General features: G+C 38.7%; 1 pseudogene; it reads left to right on the top strand.

Moving 5' to 3' along the window:
• Nucleotides 1–20,370: 20,370 nt before the first annotated feature.
• On the top strand, nucleotides 20,371–21,244 carry LOC121482534 (annotated as a pseudogene).
• Nucleotides 21,245–26,190: the final 4,946 nt, after the last annotated feature.

Below are 26,190 nucleotides of genomic sequence, written 5' to 3'. Positions count from 1 at the left end.
CTTCTGGGCATTGATTTTGTATCCTGCCACACTGCCAAATTGCTGTATGAGTTCTAGTAATCTTGGGGTGGAGTCTTTTGGATATTCTATGTAGAGTATCATGTCATTGGCGAAGATTCATCTTGTTTTTAACAGTATAACTTCTTACCACAAATCTGTAGAAAACAGATTAAAGTGGAGGGGTTCTGGATGAAGTGGGGAATCATCCGTTTCAGGTGCTTCCTAGGCACTTCCATAGAATACTTTAGGGCTCATGAGTTACAGTGTTTAAATAATTGTCTCAAAGGGCTATTGGGGAAGAATATGTTAAAATTAAGATACCTTCTTGGTGAATGATTATTTAACTGTAAATGTCATAATTCAGAGACCTATTGGGCCTGAAGGTGACTTTGGGACCATGGCTTGGAAGGCCTGTTCAAAGTTTGCCTTATAATAGGGGACAAAAATTATAATAAGCACTCACAGAGAAATAAGGACATCTTCAAAGGGCTTTGGTGAGGCCATATAAATGGGACAACCAGATAGCTAACCCCCAAATGCCTGTGTAGGAAACGTCAGAGCCCCAGGCTCTGCCTTCAGTAATTCCCCCACTACTCTAAGTCTCTCCATTGCCAAAGGTAACAAACCCCTTGTCTGAGAATCTGCTTCTCTAGCAATCCATTTCACTATTTGAAACTATTTCCAATAATTATTTTACTATTTTTTTGTGTGTGTCTGGCATTCAAAGAATTAGATGTTTTTCCTGATAGAAGTTAGTGTTTTTAAGAAAATATAAGCACATGAGTGGGAAATATCAGAAAGTGAGATAGAACATGAGAGACTCCTAACTCTGGGAAATGAACTAGGGGTGGTGGAAGGGGAGGTGGGCTAGGGTGGGGGTGACTGGGTGACGGGCAATGAGGAGGGCACTTGATGGGATGAGCACTGGGTGTTATTCTATATGTTGGCAAATTGAACACCAATAAAAAATAAATTGATAAAAAAATAAATTTATAAAAAAAAGAAAATATAAGCACATATTTCAATGCCCCTATAAGATACTACTATGGCCCTTTCAGGAATGCATACAAAGCCTAAAATCTATATCAATATGTGGACAGTATGGATTTTTTTTTCTGAAAGCTTCTCAGCATGTCACACATTCCATTTCCAACAATGCAGATCTGGACTACCTTTGTGGGTTATGAACCTCTCTATGTTTATGGCCCCACAGACATGTTTAAGGAGGCAGCTGTGCCCCATGGGTTCCCAGTTTTAACAATAATATTTAAGTAATTAGCACTGTTCTAAGTGCTTTTTTCCTTTATTTACTCATTAAGTTCTCACAACAGCCCTTAAATTAGGTGCTATATTTATCTTCATTTTTACATGATATTGAGGCACAGAGAGGTTATACAATTTGCCCAAGTTCAGACAGATAGTAACATTTTGAAACCAGAGCCCGAATTATCTTCCATACATTGTATTTCCCGTCAGTTTCCTACAGATGAAGAAACTGAGGCCTTGAGAAGCAAAACAACTGGTTCGTATTAGTGAGGTGCTCTTTCACCCACCACAGAACAGTCTGCAACCCCTCCTTGGCTCTCTCCTGCCTTCTAGTGCCTAATATGACAGTAGTAACTAGGTGGAAGAAACCTCAATTGTCCAGGAGACCGAAGATTTAGATTCAAGTCATTTCTTTGTGACTTGTGAATCTGAGGAAGAAGACTCTTCCTCTATTTGAATATCCATTTTCCCAATGGCAATATAATGATTTAGAAGACTGCATTTTGGACTTTTTCAAATCCAAGTTAGAGTACAAATTCTTTGTAAATTTGTTTTAACTTAAAAAGTTCATCTGTCGGGCAGCCCCCGTGGTGCAGCGGTTTAGCGCCCCCTGCAGCCCTGGGTGTGATCCCAGAGACCCAGGATTGGGTCCCACGTCAGGCTCCCTGCATGGGGCCTGCTTCTCCCTCTGCCTGTGTCTCTGCCTCTCTCTCTCTCTCTGTTTGTGTGTGTCTCATGAATCAATAAATAAAATCTTAATAAAAAAGGTTCATCTGTATTTTTTGCATTCTATTTTTATTTATTTACTCATGAGAACAGAGAGAGAGAGAGAGAGAGAGAAGCAGAGACACAGGCAGAGGGGAGAAGCAGGCCCCATGCAGGGAGCCCAATGCGGGACCGATCCCCTATTTCCAGGATCACGCCCTGGGCCGAAGGCAGGTGCCAAACTGCTGAGCTACCCAGGGATCCCATTTTTGCATTCTATTCTATAACAAAAATGTTTTTACCTTAATATAATATTTCCAATCTTCCAGTAAAGTCAAATTTTCAGGAAAGAGTGACCCTATAGTTCATGTACCTTTAGTGCAGTGGGGAAAACCACTTAGATATGTGCATTTCAATTTCAGAACCAGTTATCTATAAGATATCTCCAATATCTTTCTGGCCCTTTCTGCTTTGACATTTTTGTCTCAAAATCATACCTTTAATGCAACAAAGTAAGTGTCCTGTACTACTTATTGCTTAACCCCATGGAGCTAGATAAAGAATAAGGGCAAGGAAATAGAAGGGCAAATTAGGGAGTATATTCACTGAACTCTCTCAGACTATCCATTTGTTAAGAGAGGCATCAGGCAATGAAACACCGGGACACCTGCACCCCGATGTTTATAGCAGCAATGTCCACAATAGCCAAACTGTGGAAGGAGCCTCGGGTGTCCATCGAAAGATGAATGGATAAAGAAGATGTGGTTTATGTATACAATGGAATATTACTCAGCCATTAGAAATGACAAATACCCACCATTTGCTTCGACGTGGGTGGAACTGGAGGGTATTAGGCTGAGTGAAATAAGTCAATCTGAGAAGGGCAAACATTATATGGTCTCATTCATTGGGGAATATAAAAAATAGTGAAAGGGAATAAAGGGGAAAGGAGAATAAAATGAGTGGGAAATATCAGAAAGGGAGACAGAACATGAAAGACTCCTAACTCTGGGAAACGAACTGGGGGTGGTGGAAGGGGAGGTGGGTGGGGGGTGGGGGTGACTGGGTGATGGGCACTGAGGTGGGCACTTGATGGCATGAGCACTGGGTGTTATTCTATATGTTGGCCAATTGAACACCAATAAAAAATAAATTTACTTAAAAGAAAAAGAAAAAGAAAAAGAAGAAGAAGAAGAGGCATCAGGGAAAATTCAAGGAGTGATCCAGGAGAAAATCAGGTCTTGCTCACCTAGAAACAAAAGGATTATTTCATCCAATCACCTCACTGAGTGTATGAGTAAATTGTGGAACAGGGATGGGAAGACATTTACCTGAGGTCCACAGCAAGTAATTAGTGAGGTTTGGACCAGAGCCATGACACCCTGTTAAACCTAAAAATTTATATCAGTCATATCAAGTTCCTAGACTTCTGTGTCCTCATTTCTAAAATAGAAAAAAAAAGACATTGGCTTATCATTGACTTGTTATGCTGATATGATAAGGCAACAAATGTGAGAGGTCTTTGGATTGATGAATTCTTGGCATCAGAAAAGTGGGGAAGAGAGTTCAAGGGCAATAGGAACCTAAAGAGAAATGTGGTGCATGATAAGGAGTAGGGAACATATAATGTTTGTCCTTCTCCGATTGACTTATTTCACTCAGCATAATACCCTCCAGTTCCATCCACGTTGAAGCAAATATTACTCATTTCTAATGGCTGAGTAATATTCCATCTCATTCATTTGGGGAATATATAAATAATAGTGAAAGGGAATAGAAGGGAAGGAGAGTAAATGGGTAGGAAATATCAGAAAGGGTGACAGAACATAAAGATTCCTAACTCTGGGAAACGAACTTGGGGTGGTGGAAGGGGAGGAGGGCGAGGGGTGGGTGTGAATGGGTGACGGACACTGAGGGAGACACTTGATGGGATGAGCACTGGGTGTTATTCTGTGTGTTGGCAATTTGAACACCAATAAAAAATAAATTTATTTTTTTTAAAAAAAGATAAGGAGTAAGGGCTTGAAGTATAACCAAACAGGGAAAAGCTTCAGAAAAGAGAGTTAGAAATCTCTAAGAAGGTCTTTCTCTTGCCACTGGCTGGCTTGGGCTATCTGATTTGCTTATAACTAAGTAAAAATCTTGTTTTGTTTTACAAATAGTTATATGGTATTGACTTTATGGAAAGTACTGCTCCAAGTGGTTTATAAATATTGACTCAGTTACTCCTCCTGACAACCTTATGAGATGGGTTATTTTATAGATGAAGGACTAGAAGTACAGCAAGGTAAAGTAACTTACCCAGGGTCACATAGCTAGTAAATGACATAGAATAAATTTGAGACAAGTTCATTTGCTTTGAGAATCCATGCTCTTAACTACTAGATATCATCTGTTCAGGTGAAATTGATTGTGTACAGGGTGGTATCATGGAAAGGCACAGATTATAGTATAAGTTTGCCACTAAAAAGAGATTAGTAATCTTGGGTAAATCACTTTCCTCTATGTACCTCCCTCTTTGTATTAAGAAAATTACCTTTGTTTTTCCCATTTCTGGTCCTCTGAGAACCTAGCATTCTTTTCTTCATTTCAGAGACATTTTCTCAAACAACAGATTTGGTTTTCTTACCTTGGCCCCACTCTCAGCCAAAGCTGACTTACCATCTCCATAAAATAATGCTGTTTAAGCATAAAGAAGATTACAGAGGAGCAGAGAATCTTTTACTTTTAGAGGTTCTAATGCCTCAGCAAATGAAGAGCTTCAAGGAAATATACTTTGCTGTTGTTCATTTAGATTTAATAAGATAATTACTGTCTGTTATTTAAATATTATTGGGCTATTAAAAGCATTAACAATTTCTTTCCTTTCATCCTGTTTGTTTATTGTCTATTTGGGAACAGAGTGTCATTAAGCAAGCATTATTGAACAAATTTTTTTCTTTGTGCTATAAATGTTAATGTTATTTTGAGAGGCGGCTCAAGACACTGCCACCATTTGCCCACGAGACCCTGGATACATAATTTAACCTTGATAACCAACCAGAAAAGAGGCAGGTTCTTTAATCACTTAAGCACAGATATTGCATTTTTATAAAAGTGCAGTGTTGTGGGACTGAAGCAGATCTCCTATCCATGCCAGCTGCCACCCATTTTATCAAAGAGGAAACTGAGGGCAGAAAGAATGTAATTGTCCATGGGTCCATTGTGAGTGACCAATCCAGAAGTGTACCTACTATACTGGAATTCTTGTGAAGACAAGTATTAGATATAATTTGTTTACTCTAGTCTTTTCAACACAAAACATAATGCCAGGCCCAAAATGGCAGCTTAAAAATATTGTGGACTGCCTGATTATCATAACTCATGTTTCCTGACTTCTAGGTGATAATTCTTGTTAGTCAACCACAATTGTAAGCATCCTTGCAAACTAGTATAGTCATAGAGGGTCAAGACGTGAAAGAAATTAGGCTGTAAATAGGACAATTTTTTTTTCAGCTTAAAATACCAGAATTACCACCCTACCACAATCCTTACAATTTTGCTCCTATTATTCAAGCTTTCACCTCTAATAGCTCCAAATACATTATTGCTCCCAACATGTTAGGTAGGAGAAGGACTTTGGGAGTGAGGACCAGGGAGGGAGGTGCAGCAGCTGAAGCAGTGAGACCAATGTGGTGTAAGACATTTTGTATTTCTGGTTTTGTTAGTTATCTATTGCTGCATGACAAATTATCTCAAAACTTAGCATCTTAAAATAATACATAGTTATTATTTTGCTATGGGTCAGGAAACCAGGCAAGGCTTAGGTGGATGCCTCTGTCTCAGTGTCTCTCACAAGTCGCAGTAAAAGTGTCAGCTGGGTTCGCAGTCATTTTAAAAGTCAACTGTGGGAGGATTAACTTTTACGCTTACTCATGTGGCTGTTGGCAGAATTCAGTTTCTTGTGAGCAGATGACCCAAGGGTCTTACTTCCTTGTTAGCTATTGAACAGAGGCCTCCTTCAGTTCCTTGCCACATGGGGTTCTCCATAGAGCAACTAATGAAAGAGATCCCTTTATCAGAAGGAGCCAGCAAAAAAAGCAAGAGAGAACGAGAAAAATGGAAATTACCATCTTTCATAACTTGACATTAGAACTAACATCCTATCACTTTTGTCACTTTCTATTGTATTCTAGATTCAGACCATATTCAAGGGGAGGAAATTGCAGAAGAGTATGAATTCCAGGAAGCAAGTATCATTGTATGCCATCTTAGAAACTGTCTACCACAGTGGTTTAATCCAGCCCAGTATCAATCCTAGCTTTTTACTAGGTAAGCACACCATGTGCCTACGGGTAGAAAATAGCAGTGATCACAACTTTGAAGAGTTTGGTTGTAGTTTTCATTCACTCCATGGTCTTTGGTAACTTAGCCTACCTTTCTGAGCTTCATTGTTCTCACAAACAAAGGAGATATAAAATACTTGCTTCATACATAATTGTGGAAATATAATGCAAGTGTGAATTTCAAAGAGCTGTTAATCTAGCAAGGGGGAGGTGTACATGCATTATTTTACAAAGTGGGTCCGTATCTTTCATCAGAGTCTCAAAGAAACACTTAACTTTAAAAAAATTATTTATTAATTCATGAGAGACACACAGAGAAAGAGGCAGAGACATAGGCAGAAGGAGAAGCACGCTCCTCTGAGGGACCCCGATGTGGGACTCGATCCTGGAACTCTGGGATCATACCTGAAGGCAGACGCTCAACTGCTGAGCCACCCAGGCATCTCAGAACACTTGACTTCTTAAAAAGGAGTGAATGATTCACTCCACATTTACTAAACCTTACTATTCATCATTTGTTCAAAAAATTATTTACTGAGTACCTACTATGTACGGGTAATATCTTAGGCACTGGGGATATAGTAGGAATATCAGACAATAATCCATAGCACTTATATCCTATGAAAGTGAGAAAGGTGGAAACAAGGAGAATTAGTAAGATATATAATATGTTTGCTAGTGTAAGTGTTAAGTAGGCAAAAAATAAAGCAGGGCAGATGGATAAGAAATATTAGGAGGGTGAGTGTAAATTTATTTTTTTAATCCTTATTTCCTTGATGTTTTTCCTCTCCAAATTTATATTTAAATTCTAGTTAGTTAACATATAATGTAATATTTGTTTAAAGAGCAGAACTTAATGATTCATCACTTACACATAACAGCAGTGCTCATCACAAGTGGCCTCTGTAATACCCATCACCTACTTACCCCATCCACTACCCACCTCCCTCCATTAACCCTCAGTTTATTCTCTATCCTTATGAATCTCTTATAGTTTGATTCCCATCTCTTTTCTATTCCCTTCCCATATAATCATCTGTTTTGTTTCCTAAATTCCACATATGAGTGAAATCATATGATATTTGTCGTTCTCTGAATAACATATTTTGCTTAGCATAATACACTCCACATCATTGCAAATGGCAAGATTTCATTCTTTGTGAAGGCTGAGTAATATCCATTGGATATATATACCATATCTTCCTTATCAATTCATCAGTCCATGGGCACTTTGTCTCTTTCCATAGTTTGGCTACTGTTGATAATGCTGCTGTAAATACATGCACATGTACCCCTTCGAATATGTATTTTTGTATCTTTGGTTAAATACTTAATAGTGAAATTGCTGGGCCCTAGGGTAGTCCTATTTTTAACTGTTTTAGGAGCTCCCACACTGTTTTCCAGAGGAGCTGCACCAAGTTGCATTTGCACCAACAGTGCAAGAGGCTTCCCCTTTCTCTTCATCCTCACCAACATCTGTTGTTTCCTGTCGTGTTAATTTTAGCTATTTTGACTCGTGTGAGGTGGTAGCTAATTGTGGTTTTGATTTGTATTTCCCTGATGATGAATGATGTTGAACATCTTTTCATGTGTCAGTTAGCCATCTGGATGTCTTCTTTGGAAAAGTGTTTATTTATGTCTTCTGCCCATTTCTTAATTGCATTATTTATTATTTGATTATTGAGTTTGATAAGTTCATTATAGATTTTGGATACTAACTCTAATAGATATGTTATTTTCAAGTATCTTCTCACATTCAGTAGTTTGTCTTTCAGTTTTGTTGACTGTTTCCTTCACTGTGCAGAAGCTTTTATTTTAAAGATTCATTTATTTATTTTAGAGAAAGAGAGCATGGGGGGCAGGAGGAGGAGCAAAAGGAGAGGGAGAAAGAAAATCTCAGGCACACTCCCCGCTGAGCTTGGAGCCCAATAGCAAAAGCTGAATCAAGACAAGATACAGCATCCATTCCTGATCAAAACTCTTCAGAGTGTAGGGATAGAGGGAACATTCCTCAACATCTTAAAAGCCATCTACGAAAAGCCCACAGCAAATATCATTCTCAATGGGGAAGCACTGGGAGCCTTTCCCTTAAGATCAGGAACAACAGGAATGTTCACTCTCACCACTGCTATTCAACATAGTACTGGAAGCCTTAGCCTCAGCAATAAGACAACAAAAAGACATTAAAGGCATCCAAACTGGCAAAGAAGGGATCCCTGGGTGGCGCAGCGGTTTGGCGCCTGCCTTTGGCCCAGGGCGCGATCCTGGAGACCCGGGATCGAATCCCACGTCGGGCTCCAGGTGCATGGAGCCTGCTTCTCCCTCTGCCTGTGTCTCTGTCTCTGTCTCTGCCTGTGTCTCTGGCTCTGTCTCTCCTTCTATCTCTCAAGAATAAATAAATTAAAAAAAAAAACAAACTGGCAAAGAAGAAGTCAAACTCTCCCTCTTCGCCGATGAAATGATATATAGAAAACCCCAAAGCCTCCACCCACTCATACAGCAATTTGGCAGTGTGGCAGGATACAAAATTAATGCCCAGAAATCAATGGCATTTCTATACACTAACAATGAGACTGAAGAAAGAGAAATTAAGGAGTCCATCCCATTTACAACAGCACCCAAAAGCATAAGATACCTAGGAATAAACCTCACCAAAGAGGTAAAGGATCTATACCCTAAAAACTACACAACACTTCTTAAAGACATTGAGGAAGACACAAAGAGATGGAAAAATATTTCATGCTCATGGATTGGCAGAATTAATATTGTGAAAATGTCAATGTTACCCAGGGCAATTTACACGTTTAATGCAATCCCTATCAAAATACCATGGACTTTCTTCAGAGAGTTAGAACAAGTTATTTTAAGATTTGTGTGGAATCAGAGAAGACCCCGAATAGCCAGGGGAATTTTAAAAAAGAAAACAATATCTGGGGGCATCACAATGCCAGATTTCAGGTTGTACTACAAAGCTGTGGTCATCAAGACAGTGTGGTAGGGGCACAAAAACAGACACATAGATCAATGGAACAGAATAGAGAATCCAGAAGTGGACCCACAACTTTGTGGTCAACTAATATTCGACAAAGGAGGAAAGACTATCCACTGGAAGAAAGACAGTCTCTTCAATAAATGGTGCTGGGAAAATTGGACATCCACATGCAGAAGAATGAAACTAGACCACTCTCTTGCACCATACACAAAGATAAACTCAAAATGGATGAAAGATCTAAATGTGAGACAAGATTCCATCAAAATCCTAGAGGAGAACACAGACAACACCCTTTTTGAACTCAGCCACAGTAACTTCCTGCCAGATACATCCACCAAGGCAAGAGAAACAAAAGCAAAAATGAACTATTGGGACTTCATCAACATAAGAAGCTTTTGCACAGCAAAAGAAATGGTCAACAAAACTAAAAGACAACCTACAGAATGGGAGAAGATATTTGCAAATGACCTATCATATAAAGGACTAGTATCCAAGATCTATAAAGGACATATTAAACTCAACACCAAAGAAACAAACAATCCAATCATGAAATGGGCAAAAGACATGAACAGAAATCTCACAGAGGAAGACATAGACATGGCCAACAGGCACATGAGAAAATTCTCTGCATCACTTGCCATCAGGGAAATACAAACCAAAACCACAATGAGATACCACCTCATACCAGTGAGAATAGGGGAAATTAACAAGGCAGGAGACCACAAATTTTGGAGAGGAATGGAGAAAGGGGAACCCTCTTGCACTGTTGCTGGGAATGTGAACTGGTGCAGCCACTCTGGAAAACTGTGTGGAGGTTCCTCAAAGAGTTAAAATAGATCTTCCCTACGACCCAGCAATTGCACTGTTGGGATTTACCCCAAAGATACAGATGCAATGAAACACTGGGACACCTGCACCCTGATGTTTCTAGCAGCAATGTCTACAATAGCCAAACTGTGGAAGGAGCCTCGGTGTCCATCGAAAGATGAATGGATAAAGAAGATGTGGTTTATGTATACAATGGAATATTACTCAGCCATTAGAAACGACAAATACCCACCATTTACTTCAACATGGATGGAACTGGAGGGTATTATGATGAGTGAGATAAGTCAATCAGAGAAGGACAAACATTATATGTTCTCATTTATTTGGGGAATATAAAAAATAGTGAAAGGGAATAAAGGGGAAAGGAGAGAAAATGAGTGGGAAATATTAGAAAGGGAGACAGAACATGAGAGACTCCTAACTCTGGGAAATGAACTGGGGGTGGTGGAAGGGGAGGTGGGCGGGGGGTTGGGGTGACTGGGTGATGGGCACTGAGGGGGGCACTTGATGGGATGAGCACTGGGTGTTATTCTATATGTTGGCAAATTGAACACCAAAGAAAATAAATTTATACAAAAAAAAAAAAAAAGCGTGGGATGCTTAACCAACTGATCCACACAGGTGCCCCTATGCAGAAGCTTTTTATCTTGATGAAGTCAGAATAGTTCATTTTTGCTTTTGTTCCCTTGCCTCAGGAGACATGTCTAGGAAGAGCTTGCTCCAGTCAAGATTAAAGAGGTTCCTGCCTATGTTCCTTTGTAGGATTTTGATAGATTCCTGTCCTATATGTAGAACTTTCATTCATTTTGAATTTATTTTTGTATATGGTGAAAAACATGGTCTAGTTTCATTCTTGAATGTTGCTGTCCTGTTTTCCCAACATGATTTTTAAAGAGACTATCTTTTTTCCATTGGATGTGCTTTCATGCTTTGTCAAAGATTGACCATATTGTAGGTCCATTTCGAGGTGCTCTGTTCTGTTTCATTAATCTATGTGACTGTTTTTATGCCAGTGCCATATTGTCTTGATGACCATACCTTTGTAATATGGCTTAAAATTGCAGATGGTGCCTCCAGCTTTGCTTTTTTTTCAGGATTTTTTGAGCTATTAGGGGTCTCTTGTCCTATACAAAATTTGGATTATTTGTTCTAGCTCTGTGAAAAATGCTGGTAGTATTTTGATAGAGATTGCATTAAATAAGTAGATTGCTTTGGGTAGAACAGACATTTTAATAATGTTTGTTCTTCCAATCCATGAGCATGGAATTTTTTTTCCCATTTCTTTGTGTCCTCTTCAATCTCTTTTGTGAGTGTTCTATAGTTCTCAGAGTACAGATGTTTTACCTCTTTGGTTAGGTTTATTCCTAGGTATCTTATGGGTTTTGGTGTAATTGTAAATGGGATTGATTTCTGATTTCTTTTTCTGTGTTTCATTATCAGTGAATAGAAATGCATCAAACTTCTGTACATTGATTTTATGGCCTATGAATTTGCTGAATTCATGCATTAGTTCTAGCTATTTTTGGAGGGGTCTTTCAGATTTTCTACATAGAGTATCATGTCATATGCAAATGGTGAAATTTTTAATTCCTCCTTGACAATTTGGATGTTGTTTATTTCTTTTTGTTGTCTGATTGCTGAAACTAAGACCTCTAGTACTATATTAAATAGTAACGGTGAGAGTGGATATCCCTCTCACCTCATTCCAGTGCCATCCCTTATTCTCGACCATAGAGGAAAAGCTCTCAGTTTTTTACCATTGAGGATGACATTAACTGTGGGTCTTTTGTGTATGGCCTTTATGATATTGAGGTATGTTCCATCTATACCTACTTTGTTGATGATTTCTATCAAGAATGGAGGCTGTAATTTTTTTCAAATGCTTTTTCTGTAACTATTGAGAGGATATATGGTTCTTATATTTTCTTTTATTAATGTTATGTGTTACATTCATTGATTTGTGAATACTGAACCATCCCTGCGGCCCTGGAATAAATCCCACCTGATTGTGGTGAATAATTCTTTCAATGTACTGTTGGATTCAATCCTGCTCTCTTGTTGAGAACTTTTGTATCTATGTTCATTTGGGATATTGGCCTGTAATTCTCTTTTTTAGTGGATTTTTGTCTGGTTTCAGAATTATAGTAATGCTGGCCTGATAGAATGAGTTTGGAAATTTTCCTTCCATTTATATTCTTTGGAACAGTTTGAGATAAATTTGTATTAACTCTTCTTTAAGTGACTGGTTGAATTCCCCTGGGAAACCATCTGGCCCAAGACTTGTTTCTTGGGGTTTTATTTTTTTTAAGATTTTATTTGTTTATTCATGAGAGACACACAGAGAGAGAGAGAGACAGAGACAGAGACACAGGCAGAGGGAGAAGCACTCTCCACGCAGGGAGCCAGATGTGGGACTTGCCCCCAGGATACCAGGACCACGCCCCGGGCCAAAGGCAGGCACCAAACTGCTGAGCCATCCAGGAATCCCATTGTTGGGATTTTAAATTTTAAATTCAATTTAGTTAACATATAGTGTATTATTAGTTTCAGAGGTAGAATTTAACGATTTATCTGTTGCATATAACACCCAGTGCTCATTATATCAAGTGCCCTCCTTAATGACCATCACCCAATTACCCCAAACCCCACCCACCTCCTCTCCAGTAACTCTTAGTGTGTACTTTCTATATGGTTAAGAGTCCATTTTCCAGTTTGCTTCTCTCTTTTTTTCCCTCTATGATCATCTTTGCCTTTGCTTCTTAAATTCCATGTATGAGTGAGATTATATGGTATTTATCTTGTTCTGATTGACTTATTTCACTTAGCATAATACCCTCTAGTTTCATCCATGTTATGCTGAATGGCAAGATTTCGTTCTTTTTGATGACTAATATTCCATTATATATAATATAACATAACATAATATAAAGTATAATATATTATATATGGAATGTTATATACATATACATATATATATATATATATATATATGACATATCATGTCTTCTTTATCCATGGACATATGGGCTCTTTCCATATTTTGGCTATTATAAACATTATTGCTCTAAACATTAGGGTGCATGTGTCCCTTCAAATCACTGTTTGTATCCTTTGGATAAATACCTAGTAGTGCAATTGCTGAGTTGTAGAATAGTTCTATTTTTAACTTTTTGAAGGAACCTACATACTCTTTTCCAGAGTGACTGTACTGGTTTTCATTTTGTTGAGATTTTTGATTACTGATTCAATTTCCTTACTGGTTATGGGTCTGTTAAATTTTTCTATTTCTTCCTGTTTCAGTTTTGGTAATTTTTATGTTTCTAGGAATTTTTCCATTTCTTCCAGATTTCCCAGTTTGTTGGCATATTTATCTTTCATAATAGTCTCTTATAATTGTTTGTGTTTCTGTGGTTTAGGTTGTCATCTCTCCCTTTTCACTCATGATTTTATATATTGTGATCCTTTCTCTTTTCTTTTTGCTAAGGCTCTTTCTTTTTTTCTTTTGCTAAGTCTGTCTATGAGTTTATCAATTTTATTAATTCTTTAGAAGAACGAGCTCTTAGTTTCATTGATTTGTTCTATTGGATTTTTTTTTCTGTATCATTTATTTTTGCTCTAATCTTTAATATCTCACTCCTTCTGCTGCCTTTAAGCTTTATATGCTGCCCCTTCTGGCTCCTTAAGGTATAAGGTTAGACTGTGTATTCGGGACTTTTCTTGCTTCTTGGGATATGTCTGCATTGCAATAAACTTCCCTCTTAGGAGCCTTTGCTGCATCCCAAAAGGATCTGAATCATCATATTTTCATTTTCATTAATTTTCCTGTATTTTTAAACTTATTTTTTGTTTATTTTTAAAAAGGTTTTTATTTATTCATTTAAGACACAGAGAATGACTGAGAGGCACAGTTCAAAGGAGAAGACTCCCCACTGAGCAGGGAACCCAACTTGGGGCTCGATCCCATGACTATGAGATCTTGATCTGAGATAAACGCATATGCTTAGCCAGCTGAGCAACCCAGGTGACACTTAATTTCTTCTTTAATTTTCTGATTAATCCAGTCATTCTTTAATAAGATCTTTTTTAAAAATATTTTATTTTATTTATTTATTCATGGGAGACACACAGAGAAAGACAGAGACATAGACAGAGGGAGAAGTAGCCTGCCTGCAGGGAGCCTGATGTGGGACTTGATTCCCAGGATCCCAGGATCACGACCTGAGCCAAAGGCAGACCCTCAACCACCGACCGAACCAGGCATCCCACAAGACGATCTCCATGTCCTTGTGGTCTTTCCAAAAATTTTCTTGTGGTTGATTTCGAGTTTAATTGTGTTGTGATCCAAAAAGCTGTATGGTGTGATTTTATTTTTTTGTACTTGTTGAGGCCTGATTTGTGATCCAGGATTTGATCTATTCTGGAAAAAGATGCATGTACACTTGAAAAGCAAACGTATTCTGCTTCTTTGGGATGGAATGTTCTGAATATATTTAAGCCCATCTCGTCAAGTGTGTCATTCAAAGACATTGTTTCCTTATTGATTTTCTGCTTAGATGATTTGTACATTGCTATAAGTGGGGCATTAAAGTCACTTACAATAGTATTGTATTATTTTCAATGATTTTCTTTTTTATCTTTCAAGATTTTTTTATTTGTTTATTTATTTATATATGAAAGACACACACACACAGAGGCAGAGACATAGGCAGAAGGAAAAGCAGACTCCCCACAGGAAGCATGATGCAGAACTCGATCCCACAGCTCTGGGATCACAACCTGAGCCAAAGACAGATGCTCTACCGCTGAGCCACCCAGGTGTCCCTCAATGAGTTTCTTTGTTTATTATTAATTGACTTATATATCTGGGTTTTCAAGTTGTAAATATAGATTTACAATTGTTAGATCTTCTTGATAAATAGATCCCTTAATTATGATATAATGCCCTTCTTAATTTATAGTTACAGTCTTTGCTTGAAAATATAAGCAGTCTAGTAGAAGTATGGCTACTCTGGCATCTTTTGGCATCCATTAGCATGATAGAAGGTTCTCTATCCTCTCACTTTCTTTTTTTTTTTTTTTAATTTTTTTTTTATCCTTTTTTTTTTATCCTCTCACTTTCAATCTGCAGATATCCTTAGGTCTAAAATGAGTGTTTGTAGGCAGCATTTAAAAGGGTCCTGTTTTGTTTTGTTTGCTTTATTTTATCCATTTGGATATGCTATAACTCTCTTTTTTTACCGAAGTTCAATTTGCCAACATATAGTATAACACACAGTGATCATCCCATCAAGTGCTCTCCTCAATGCCCATCACCCAGTTACCCCATCCCCCACCTCCCCTTCCACGACCTTTGTTCGTTTTCCAGAGTTAGGAGTCTCTCATGTTGTGTCACCTTCTCTAAATTTCCACTCATTTCCCCTCATTTCCTTTATAATCCCTTTCAATATTTCTTATACTCCCCATATGAGTGAAACTATGTGATGACTGTCCTCTGATTGACTTACTTCACTCAGCATAATACCCTCCAGTTCCACCCACGTCGAAGCAAATGGTGGGTATTCGTTTCTAAAGGCTGAGTAATATTCCATTGTATATATACACCACATCATCTTTATGAATTCATCTGTTGAAGGACATCCAGGCTCCTTCCACAGTTTGGCTATTGTGGACATTGCTGCCATGAATATTGGGGTAAAGGTGTCCGAGCATTTCACTGCATCTCTATCTTTGGGGTAAACACTATTGAGTATTTACCCCAAACACAGGGGTCGAAGGGTAGCTTTATTTTTAACTCTTTGAGGAACCTCCACACATTTTTCCAGAGTAGCTGTACCACTTCACATTCCCACCAAGAGTGCAAGAGGGTTCCCCTTTCTCCATGTCCTCTCCAACATTTGTTGTTTTCTGTCTTGCTAATTTTCACCATTATCACTGGTGTGATGTGGTATCTCATTGTGGTTTTGATTTGTATTTCCCTGATGGCAAGTGATGCAGAGCATTTTCTCATGTGCTTGTTGGCCATGTGTATGTCTTCTTGGGTGAAATTTCTGCTCATGACTTCTGCCCATTTCATGATTGGATTCTTTGTTTCTTTGCTGTTGAGTTTAATAAGTTCTTTATAGATCTTGGATACTAGCCTTTTATCTGATACGTCATTTGCAAATATCTTCTCCCATTCTGTAGATTGTTAGTTTGTTTTTTATCCTGATTAAATCCCAATAGTTCATTTTTGCTTTTGTTTTCTTTGCCTTCATAGATGTATCTTGCAAGAAGTTACTGTGGCCATGTTCAAAGAGAGTGTTGCCTGTGGTCTCCTGTAGGATTTTGATGGATTCTTGTCTCACATCTTTCATCCATTTTGAGTTTATCTTTGTGTATGATGTAAGAGAATGGCCTAGGTTCATTCTTCTGCATAGGGATGTCCAATTTTCTGAGCATGATTTATTGAAAAGACTGTCTTTTATCCAGTGGATATTCTTTCATGCTTTGTTGAAGATTAGTTGACCATAGAGTTGAGGGCCCATTCTGGATTCTCTATTCTGTTCCATTGATCTATGTGTCTGTTTTTGTGCCAGTACCATATTTTCTTGATGATCACTTGATGATCACTATCTTAATCATAGCACAACTTGAAATCCGGCATTGTGATGCCCTCAGTTTTGGTTTTGTTTTTCAATACTGCCTGGCTGTCGGGACCTTTTCTAATTCCACACGAATCTTAAGATTATTTGTTCCAACTGTGTGAAGGAAGTCCATGGTATTTTGATAAGAATTGCATTGAACATGTAAATAGCCCTGGGTAGCATAAACATTGTCAGAATATTAATTCTTCCAATCCATGAGCATGAAAATTTTTTTTATCTCTTTATGTCTTCCTCAAGTACTTTCCATAGGGTTCTGTAGTTTTTAGGGAATAAATCCTTTTCCTCTTTGGTTAGGTTTATTCCTAGTTACCTTATGCTTTTGTGTACAATTGTAAATGGGATTGACTCTATAATATCTCTGTCTTCAATCTCACTGTTAGTGTATAGAAATGCCACTGATTTCTGGGAATTGATTTTTTTGTCGTGCCACACTCCTGAATTACTGTATGAGTTCTAGCAATCTTGGAGTGGAGTCTTTTGGACTTTGTATATACAGAATTATGAAATCTGTGAAGAGGCACAATTTGACTCCTTTTCTGTTGTCTGATTGCTGAGGCTAGAACTTCTAGTACTATGTTGAATAACAGTGGTGAGAGTGGACATCCCTCTAGTGTTCCTGACCTTAGGGGAAAGCCTCTCAATATTTCCCCAATGAGAATGATATTTGCTGTGGGATTTTCATAGATGGCTTTTAAGATGCTGAGGAACATTCCCCCTATCCCTACACTCTGAAGAGATTTGATCTGGAATAGATGCTGTATTTTGTCAAATGCTTTCTCTTCATCTGTCAAGAGGATCATATATTTCTTGTTTTTTTCTCTTGTTGATGTGATCAATCACATTGATTTTTTTTATGAGTATTGAACCAACCTTGCATCCTGGGGATAAATCCCACTTTGTAATGGTGAATAATCTTAATATACTGTTGAAGCCTATTGGCTAGTATATTGTTGAGAATCTTTGCATCTGTGTTCATCAGGGATATTGGTCTATAATTCTCCTTTTTGGTGGGATCTTTGTCTGGTTTTGAAATCAAGGTGATGATGGCCTCATAAAACGAGTTTGGAAGTACTCCGTCTCTTTCTATCTTTCAGAACAGCTTTAGTAGAACAGGTATTAATTCTTCTTTAAATGTTTGATAGAATTCCCCTGGGAAGCCATCTTGCCCTGGACTTTGGTGTCTTGAGAGGTTTTTGAGGACTGTCTCAATTTCCTCTGGTTACTTACCTCTTCAGGTTTTCTGTTTCTTCCTCTTCCTGGTTTGATAATTTGTGGTTTTCCAGAAATGCATCAATTTCTTCTAGATTTCCTAATCAGTTGGCATATAGTTGTTCACAGCACATTTTTAAAATGGTTTGTATTACCTTGGTATTGGTTGTGATATCTCTTCTTTCATTCATGTTTTTATTAATTTGAGTCGTTTTCCTTTTTCAGAAGACTGACTAGTGGTTTACCTATTTATCAATTCTTTCAAAGAACCAACATATGGTTTTCTTCATGTGTTATATAGTTTTCTGGTCTCTATTTCATTGAGTTCTGCTTGAATCTTTATTATATCCCTTCTGCCTGGTATAGTTTTTACTTGGTGTCTATCACCAATTTCTTTAGGTTTGAGGTTAGCTTCTGTATTTGAGTTTTTTCCTATTTTTTTTCTGTATGTCCTTTTATTGAAGTTTGATTTGCAAACATATAGTATAACACCCAGTGCTTATGCCGTCCAGTGCCCCCTTCAGTGTCCATCAGCCAGTCACCCCATCCACCTGCCCACCTCTCCTTACACTACCCATTTTTGTTTCCCAGTGTTAGGAGTCTCTCACAGTTTTTCACCCTCTCTAATTTTCCCTAATAATATTTCCTCCTTTCCACTATAATTCCTTTCATTAATACTTATATTCCTCGTATGAGGGAGGCTTGTATTGTGATGCATTTCCTTCTTAGGACTGCTTTTACTGTAACCCAAAAATTTTGAATGGTTGTATCTTCATGTTCATTAGTTTCCATGAATCTTTTTAATTCTCTAATTTCCCGGCTGACTCTTTCATCTTTTAGTAGGATGCTCTTTAACCTCCATGTGTTTGAGTTTCTTCCAAATTTCTTGTTAACATCCATGTGTTCGAGTTTCTTCCGAATTTCTTGTGACTGAGTTCTAGTTTCAAAGCATTGTGGTCTGAAAATATGCAGGGGACAATCCCAATCTTTTGGTATCAGTTTGGACCTGATTTGTGACCGAGTATGTGGTCTATTTTGAAGAAAGTTCCATGTGTACATGAGAATAACGTGTATCCAGTTGCATTCCAATGGAAAGTTCTGTATATATCTGTGAAATCCATTTGATCCAGTATATCATTTAAGGCCCTTTTTTTCTTCGGTGATGTTGTGCTTAGAATATCTGTCATTTGCAGAAAGTGTCATGTTGAAGTCTCCCAGTATTAGTGTATTGTTATCTATATATCTTTACTTTGATTATTAATTGATTGATATACTTGGCAGCTCCCACATTAGGGGCAATAATATTCATGATTGTTAGGTCTTCTTGTTGGTTAGACCCTTTAGGCATGATATACTGCACCTCTTCATTTCTTCCTATAGTCTTTGGGAAAATCTTTAATTTGTATGATATGCGGATTGCTACTGCAGCTTCCCTTGAGGACCACTTGAATGGTAAATGGTTCTCCAACCTTTCATTTTCAGACGGGAAGTATCCTTATCTAAAATGAGTCTCTTGCAGACAGCAGATAGATGGTTCTTGCTTTTTTATCCAGTTTGAAACCCTGCGTCTTTTGATGGGATCATTTAGCCCATTCACATTCAGAGTAACTATTGAAAGATATTAATTTAGTGTCATCATAATACCTATTCAGTCCCCATTTTGTGGATTTTTTTCTTGGGGCTTCCCCTTTCTTTTACAATGTCCCCATAATATTTCTTGCAGAGGTGGTTTGGTGGTCACATAGTCTCAGTTTCTGCCTATCTTGAAAGCTCTTTCTCTCTCCTTTTATTATGAATGAGATAAAGTATTCTTGGCTGCATGTTCTTCTCATTTAGGACTCTGAATATATCATGCCAGTCCTTTCTAGCCTGTCAGGTGTCTGTGGAGTGGTCTGTGGTTAATCTGATATTTCTCCCCATATAAGTTAAGAATCTCTTGTTTCTCACTGCTTTAAGGATTTTCCTTTATCTTTCGAATTTGCAAGTTTCACTATTAAACGTTCACAATTAAACGTTGAGGTATCAAATGTTTTTTATTGATTTTGGGGGGACCTCTATTATCTGAATGCCTGTTTCCCTCCCCAAATTACGGAAGTTCTCAGCTATGATTTGTTCAAATATACTTTCTAGCCCTCTTTCCCTTCTCAGCCTCTACTGGAACCCCAATTATACATAGATTCTTTCTTCTCAGGCTATCATTTATTTCCCTAAGCCTTTCCTCAATGTCTCTTAATTGTTTTTCTCTTTTTTCCTCAGTTTCCTTCCTTACTGTCACCTTGTCTTTATGTCACTCCCTCTTTCTTCCACCTCATTAACTCTAGCAGTTGGGACATCCAGTCTGAATTGCATCTCATTTAATTTATTTTTATTTTCAGCCTGACTATATCTCAATTCCTCAGTAATGAAGTCTTTAGAGTCCTTTATGCTTTTTTCCAGAGCAACCTTTGCCCAGGTTGTGTTCAAGGCCAAGGCGAAGCGCTGAGATGAGCTGAGGATTGCTGGCTGTCCAAGGGGCCTTCGTGGGGGCCTCGCTGCTTGTTCTGAGGGTGAATGTACTGTGTGCTGTGCTGTCCCACTGGCGCCGGGCACAGCCCTGGGCCCTCCTGCTGGTATGAGTCCTGGTGAGCGACTCTCTCTTTGTTATCTGTGCCCTCTCTCTTGCTGCCTGCCTCTGCCTTGTTGCCCTGCACCCTCCACCAGCACCTACCTGGAGGCCAAGGGGACCAGTGCGTGCCAGGCAGCTGTGATGAGTGGTGCCATGGTCCTGCTGTATGCCAGCTGGGCCTGCTACAACCTGGCAGCCCTGGCCTTGGCCCCCCAGAGCCAGCTGGATGCTTTGATTATGACTGGTATGTCTCTGACCAGGCAGACATGGTGAATGATTTGGGGGAACAAAGGCTACCTGGTGTTTGGCCTCATCCTCTTTGTGTGGGAGCTGCTGCCTACCACCCTGCTGGTGGGCTTCTTCCAGGTCCACCGGCCCCCACAGGACCTGAGCACCAGTCACATCCTCAATGGGCAGGCCTTTGTTTCCCGTTCTTACTTCTTTTACCAGGCTGGAATATTGTGAGGATGAGGGCTGCTCCTGTGAGCATGATAGCTGTGAAAGCACCAGCATGTCAGGCAGCCTAGGTTCTGGCAGCTGGTACGACACCATTGGGTGGGAGCCAGGCTGGTGTGGGGGCAGCCAGACACAGACCACTCTGCTGCTCTTCTCCCAGGTGCTGGGACCAGGTGGCCACCACCACAGTCTCTATTCCACCCCACAGACATGATCCCCTTCCCTTCTCCCCTAGAACACCCAGACCCCAGTCCTCCCAACCCAGGCCCCTGTGCCAAGTTCACCTGCCGCTTCTTGCCCAAGATCATGGGAGACTGTGGCCGCCTCTTCCCCTGGCTTGCTAGTTGCTACTCCTGTCATAGTGAGCTTGTGCTATCCCCCCAAGGGGATGTGGCTCTGGCTGCCAGATGCCCACAGCACCTTGGCATGACCTGCCACCTCTATTTCTACACTGGAGCCAGCTACTTCTCCTGCACCTGCCACTCAATAAACAGTGCCTGTGCCCCTCAAAAAAAAATATTTCACCACCTAACTGACTGACTTTTCCCAAATGTCCCAGATGGTTGTGGTGCTCCAGCGCTTTACTGATACTGGACTGCAGTTTGTGGTGAGCTTTCCCCCAGGTGCACCTCTTCTAATGGTGACTCTGGGAATCTTGAGACATCACTACCCCTCCTGGGATTTTGCCTGATTTTTCTGCTAAGCAATTTTCCATCCGGGAAAATTCCGGCATGGATTTTTAGAGTTCCCCCTTCTCTAGGGCTGGGATTTCCTGTCCTGGAGGCTTTCATTGCTTGGCTTTAGCTCTGCTACTCATGGTGCCCCTCCCAGACTTTATTCTTTTTTATTTATTTATTTTTTTTCTGCCTTTCTATCTTGTTAGAAGCAAAAACTTTTCTATCTGTAGTGTTCTAGCTGTTCTCTCTTTAAATCTCAGGTTGAATTCGTAGGTGTTCAGGATGTTTTGAAAGTTATGTATGTAAGTTGGTGGGACCAGGTGAGTTGAAGATCCCTACTCTTCCACCATCTTACCCCTCTCTCTGTGGTGATGGTTGCTATTTCTCCTCTCTCTTTTGTGATTTTATTTATTTGAGTCCTTTCTCTTCTACTTTGTTTTTTCAATTTGGTTAGTGATTCATCAGTTTTATTAATTTTTGACAAAGTAACAACTTCTAGTTTCACTGATGTCTTCTACTCCTTTTTTTAAAGTTTTTATACCATTAATTAATTTTTAAAAATTTTTTTCTAATGATTTTTTCCTTTTATTCTTTCTTTTACATTTTTTATTTTTAATTTTTTTATTTTTACATTTTTTTAAATTGGAGTTCAATTTGCCAACATATAGCATAACACCCAGTGCTCATCCTATCAAGTACCCCCCTCAGTGCCTGTCACCCAGTCGCCCCAACCCCCACCGACCTCCCTTTCCACCACCCCTTGCTCGTTTCCCAGAGTTAGGAGTTCTGTCTCTCTCTCTGATATTTCCCACTCATTTTTCTCCTTTCCCCTTTATTCCCTTTCACTATTTTTTATATTCCCCAAATGAATGAGACCATATAATGTTTGTCCTTCTCAGATTGACTTCTTTCACTCAGTATAATACCCTCCAGTTCCATCCAGGTCAAAGCAAATGGTGTGAATTTGTAATTTCTAATGGCTGAGTAATATTCCATTGTATACATAGACCACATCTTCTTTATCCATTCATCTTTTGATGGACACCAAGTCTCCTTCCACAGTTTGGCTATTGTGGACATTTCTGCTAGAAACATCGGGGTGCAGGTGTCCCGAGGTTTCACTGCATCTGTATCTTTGGGGTAAATCCCTAGCAGGGCAATTGCTGGGTCATAGGGCAGATCTATTTTTAACTCTTTGAGGAACCTCCACACAGTTTTCCCGAGTGGCTGCACCACTTCACATTCCCACCAACAGTGCAAGAGGGTTCCCCTTTCTCCACATCCTCTCCAACTTTTGTGGTTTTCCTGTCTTGTTAATTTCCCCCATTCTCACTGGTGTGAGGTGGTATCTCATTGTGGTTTCATATGTAATTCCCTGATGACAAGTGATGCAGAGCATTTTCTCATGTGCTTGTTGGAAATGTCTATGTCTTCCTCTGTGACAATTCTGTTCATGTCTTTTGCCCATTTCATGATTGGATTGTTTGTTTCTTTGCCGTTGAGTTTAATAAGTTCTTTATAGATCTTGGATACTAGCCCTTTATCTGATGCGTCATTTGCAAATATCTTCTCCCATTCGGTAGGTTGTCTTCTAGATTTGTTGACTGTTTTTTTTCTGTGCAAAAGCTTCTTATCTTGATGAAGTCCCAATAGTTCATTTTTGCTTTTGTTTCTCTTGCCTTCATGGATTATCTTGCAAGAAGTTACTGTGGCCAAGTTCAAAAAGGATGTTGCCTGTGTTCTCCTCTAGGATTTTGATGGAATCTTGTCTCACATTTAGATCTTTCATCCATTTTGAGTTTATCTTTGTGTATGGTGTAAGAGAATGGTCCAGTTTTATTCTTCTGCATGTGGATGTCCAATTTTCCCAGCACCATTTATTGAAGAGACTCTCTTTGTTCCAGTGGATAGTCTTTCCTTCTTTGTTGAAATTAGTTGACCATAAAGTTGAGGATCTACTTCTGGATTCTCTATTCTGTTCTATTGTTCTATGTGTCTGTTTTTGTGCCAGTACCACACTGTCTTGATGACCACAGCTTTGTAATACAACCTGAAATCTGGCATTGTGATTCCCCCAGCTGTGGTTTTCTTTTTTAATATTCCCCTGGCTATTCGGGGTCTTTTCTGATTCCACAGAAATCTTAAAATAATTTGTTCCAACTCTCTGAAGAAAGTCCATGGTATTTTGATAGAGATTGCATGTAATATGTAAATTGCCCTGGGTAACATTGACATTTTCAAAGTATTAATTCTGCCAATCCATGAGCATGGAATATTTTTCCATCTCTTTGTGTCTTCCTCAATTTCTTTCAGAAGTGTTCTGTAGTTTTTAGGGTATAGATCCTTTACATTAATTTATGATCTAATCTTTATTTCCCTTCTGATTTCACACTTCATTTTTGTTCTTTTTCTAAATCTCTTAGGTATAAAGTTACATTACTTGTTTGAAATTTTTCTTGCCTCTTGAAGTAGGCCTGTTTGCCATATACTTCCCTCTTAGGACTTCGTTTGCTGCATCCAAGGTTTTTGACCATTTTGTTTTCATTTTCATTTGTTTGCATTTATTTTTATTATTTCTTCTTTGGTTTCTTGGTTGATACATTGATTATTTAGTAGTATGTTGTTTAAAATCCATGTATTTATGGTCTTTACAAATGTTTTTCTTTTGATTGACTTCAAGTCTCATAGTGTGATCTGAAAAGCTGTATGGTACTCTCTCAATCTTTTTGTACTTGCCGAGGCCTGATTTGTGACCTAGTATGTGTTCTATTCTGGAAAATGTCCTATGTTCACTTGAAAAAAATGTGTGTTCTAATGGTTTAGGATGAAATGTTAGGAACATATCTGTTAAGTCCACCTAGTCAAGCATATCATTCAAAGCCATTGTTTCTTTGTTCATTTTTTGCTTAAATGGTCTGTCCATTGATTTGAGGGGAGTGATAATATACCCAGTCTTGTATTTTTATAAGTGAGTTCCATTATGTGTGTTATTAATTGTTTTATATATTTAGGTGCTCCAAAGTTGGGGGCAAAAATACTTAGAATTGTTAGATTTTCTTATTCAATAACCCCCTTTATTATGATATAGTGCCCCTCTTCATCTCTTGTTACAGTCTGGCTTAAAATCTAGTTTGTCTGAAATAAGCACTGCTACTCTGCTTTCTTTTGAATATTTGCATGACAAATATTTCTCCATCCCCTTATTTTCAATCTACAGGTGTCTTTAGGTCTAAAATGAGTGTCTTCTAGGCAGCATATAGACAGGTCTTTTTTAAAAAAATCCATTCTGAATCCCTATCCCTTTTGATTGGGACATGGAGTCCATTTACATTCAGAGTAATTATTGATAGGTATGTATTTAGTGCCATCTCATCACTTGTTTTGTCATTGTTTCTGGAAATTTTAAATGTTCCTTTCTATTCTTTATCATTTTTTTTTATCTTTCCTTTATCCTTTAATATTTCTTGCAGGGCTGCTTTAGTGGTCTTGAACTCCTTTAAATTCATTTGTCTTAGACATTTTTTTAAAGTTCATTTTTTTATTTGAGAGGGAGAGAGAGAGGACATGAGCTGAAGGAGAGCCAGAGGGAGATGGAGAAGCAGACTCCCTGCTGAGCAGGGAGCCCAGTGAGGAGCTTGATCTTGGGACTGCAGGATCATAACCTGAGCCAAAGGTAGATGCTTAACCAGCTAAGCCACAAAGGTGCCCTTGTCTGGGAAACTTGTTACCTCTCCTTCTCTTCTGAATGATAGCCTTGCTAAATAGGGTATTATTTTTTAAATATTATTTATTCATGAGAGACAGAGAGAGAGGCAGAGACATAGGCAGAGGGAGAATCAGGCTCTCTGCAGGGAGCCCAATGTGGGACTCGATCCCAGGAACCACAGATCATGACCTGTGCTGAAGACAGATACTCAAGCACTGAGCCACCCAAGAGCCCCTGAATAGGATATTCTTGGCTGTAGATTTTTTCCTTTTTAGCACATTGAATATATCATGCCATTGTCTGCTGGATTACCAAATTTCTGTGGGTAGATCTGCTGCTAGTGTCATGGGTTTTTTCCCTTGTAAGTTATGGACTTCTTCCATCTTCCTGCTTTGAGGATTTTTTTCTTTATCATTATATTTTCCAAATTTAACTACAATATCTTTTGGTGTTGGCCTTCTTTTTTTTTATTTTGATAAGAGTTCTCTGTGATTCCTGGAATTGGATGTATGTCTCTTTCCAAAGATTAGGGATATTTTCAACTATTGTTTCCTCAAATAAACCTCTGCCGCCTTTTTTTCTTCTTCTTCTAGGACTTCAATGATAGGAATTATGTTTGATGGAGTTCCTGAGTTTCCTAAACATACTCTCATGATCTATCGTTCTTTCTTTCTTTAGCTTCATTTTTTTTCATAATTCTGTCTCCTATATCATTTATTTGTTTTTTTACTTCTTTCTTGCATGGGTCATTATATATATTTGAATTTGAATCTCAGT

The sequence above is a fragment of the Vulpes lagopus genome, chromosome X, assembly GCF_018345385.1.
Source record: "Vulpes lagopus strain Blue_001 chromosome X, ASM1834538v1, whole genome shotgun sequence".
In the NCBI taxonomy this organism is placed as follows: domain Eukaryota; kingdom Metazoa; phylum Chordata; class Mammalia; order Carnivora; family Canidae; genus Vulpes; species Vulpes lagopus.
Note: the sequence above shows the minus strand (reverse complement) of the source record. Positions and strands in the feature narration are given on the sequence as shown.